Below are 2,815 nucleotides of genomic sequence, written 5' to 3'. Positions count from 1 at the left end.
TTGCCTCTCAAGGCCCCCCTTATCCAGACAGTGTTCCTGCAGTGCCACCCATCACACAGCAAGAGGATGAGGAGGAGGAGGATGATTGTGTCAGCATGGAGGTGGAGGCTGGCACTCAGCATCAGCAGCAGTCTTGTAGGGATGATTTACAGTCCCAAGAAACCTGTGGACTTGTACGTGACTGGGAGGAGGTAGCTGCGGATCATGTTGTCCTTAGTGACCCAGAGGACTCCGGACAGAATGTCTCAGCTAACCTACGCTGCATGGCTTCCCTGATCCTGCAAAGCCTGCGGAAGGATCCTCGTATTCTTCAGAACAAGGAGAGGGACCATTACTGGCTGGCCACTCTCCTTGATCCACGGTACAAGGGTAAGGTTGCCGACCTTATCTTGCCGTCGCAGAGGGAGCAGAGGATGAGACATCTGCGGGAGGCCTTGCAGAAAGGTCTGTGCAATGCGTTCCCAGAGACTGGGAGGTTACAAATTCCTGGTCCTGGACTACGTGTTGCTGAGGCATCGGTCAGAAGGAGCGGTGGAGAAGGTGGCCGTCTGACCAATGCGTTCAGACAATTTTTTAGCCCGCAGCCCCAAGTTATGATCGGTTCCAGCAACCATCGCCAGCGTCTGATTTACATGGTGCAGGAATACCTAGGGTCAAGGTCAGACTTGGACACCTTTCCCACTGAAAATCCTCTGGCTTACTGGGTCTTGAGGATGGATCACTGGCCAGAGCTTGCACAGTATGCAATTGAGCTACTGGCCTGTCCTGCATCCAGCGTTCTTTCGGAACGCACCTTCAGTGCTGCTGGTGGCTTCGTTACCGATCACATGGTGTGCCTGTCCACTGACTCAGTTGATCGACTGACCTTCATCAAGATGAATCAGTCTTGGATCACCCACAGCTACCAAGCACCTGAAGCTGATGTAACAGAATATTTTTTTTTGAAATATCACATCCCTTCAAGACTGCCTATGCTGATGCTGAGTGACTGTCCTGTTATGTTGATTGTCTATTCTCTTCCTCCTCCGCTGATATGTTGGAAGAACATTTTTGGTTTTGGGTGATGCTACCAGCCCAATTTTTCAGCCCCTGTTTAACAGGAGCGTTTAATTACAATTTTTGATGCAATGCTTTGCAGCAGGGCTCATTCCTGCACCACAACTAGAGTATATGGGAGAGGTTGCAGTGCCATGGCACCAGAACCAGTACCTAAGGCCCGATTTTTCTGCCCCTGTTTAACAGGGGCGTCTAATTACAATTTTTAATGCAATGCTTTGCAGCAGGGCTCATTCCTGCACCACAACTAGAGTATATGGGAGAGATTGCAGTGTCATGGCACCAGCACCAGTGCCTAAGGCCCAATTTTTCTGCCCCTGTTTAACAGGGGCGTTTAATTACAATTTTTGATGCAATGCTTTGCAGCAGGGCTCATTCCTGCATCACAACTAGAGTATATGGGAGAGGTTGCAGTGTTGTGGCACCAGCACCAGTGCCTAAGGCCCAATTTTTCTGCCCCTGTTTAACAGGGGCTTTTAATTACAATTTTTGATGCAATGCTTTGCAGCAGGGCTCATTTCTGCACCACAACTAGAGTATATGGGAGAGGTTGCAGTGTCGTGGCACCAGCACCAGTGCTAGCAGCCCAATTTTTCTGCCCCTGTTTAACAGGGTTGTTTAATTACAATTTTTGATGCAAAGGCTTTGCAGCAGGGCTCATTCCTGCACTACAACTAGAGTGTATGGGAGAGGTTGCAGTGTCGTGACACCAGCACCAGTGCCCAAGGCCCAATTTTTCAGCCCCTGTTTAACAGGGGCATGTAATTATAATTCTTGATATAATAGTTCACAGGAGGGCCCGTTCCTGTGCCCACCCAGAGTAACTGTGAGGACTTATAGTGTTGTGGCACCAGCACCACAACCACCAAAGGTCAATTTTTCTACCACTGTTCAACAATGGCATGTAATTACAATTCTTGATATAATCGTTCACAGCAGGGCGCTCCAGCGCCCACCAAGAGTAACTTTGAGGGCTTACAATGTTGTGGCAACACCAACGCCTTGTTCCGCCATTTCTGCAGAGCATATAGGGCAGGCCCCTACTTTCAAACATCCAACTTACAAACGTCTCCTACTTGCAAATTGAAGGAGACAACAGCAAGTGAGATGAAAAAAGATGGACAACAAAACAAATTATACAGGGGTGATAACCCTTCCCTATGTTTTCCAAAAGCTTAAAAATAGTTTTTTTTGCCTGGAGCTACACTTTAAAAATGTACCAGTTGAAAATTACAAACAGATTCTCTTAACACAACAAACCTACACAGTCCCTGTCTTGTTTGCACCCCCTGTATACTGCTGTTCTGAGTATATAGGGCCTGGGTACAGGGTTCCCCTTAATATCTGTACAAGACCCAAAGGGGCTGGTAATGGGCAGGGGGGGCTACCCATGCCATTTTTCTCAATGATTCTCATCCATATTCCCGGAACCAGATATAACATTAAAACCGCAAGCAGTTTTAAATGACGTTATTTCCGTTAAATGTCATTTTGTGCAGGGACTGCTCTAAACACGGGAAACACGTGGCACTTCACAGGCATACTATAGACACCCCCCAGGCATGATATTTAAAGGAATGTTTCACTTTTTTTTCACTTTAATTGTCATAAAAAACAGTGCTCCCGCCAAAACGGACGTTTTTAAAAACATTTTAGGCATTGACCCATGTCCCCTGGGGCAGGAGCCAGGTCCCCAAACCCTTTTTAGGACAGTATCTTGCATATTAGCAGTTAAAATTAGCACTTTTAATTTCGAACT

Source organism: Lithobates pipiens, unplaced genomic scaffold (assembly GCF_037356315.1).
Source record: "Lithobates pipiens isolate NorthernLeopardFrog02 unplaced genomic scaffold, aLitPip1_a1.2 Scaffold_324, whole genome shotgun sequence".
NCBI classification, from domain to species: Eukaryota; Metazoa; Chordata; class Amphibia; order Anura; family Ranidae; genus Lithobates; species Lithobates pipiens.
Note: the sequence above shows the minus strand (reverse complement) of the source record.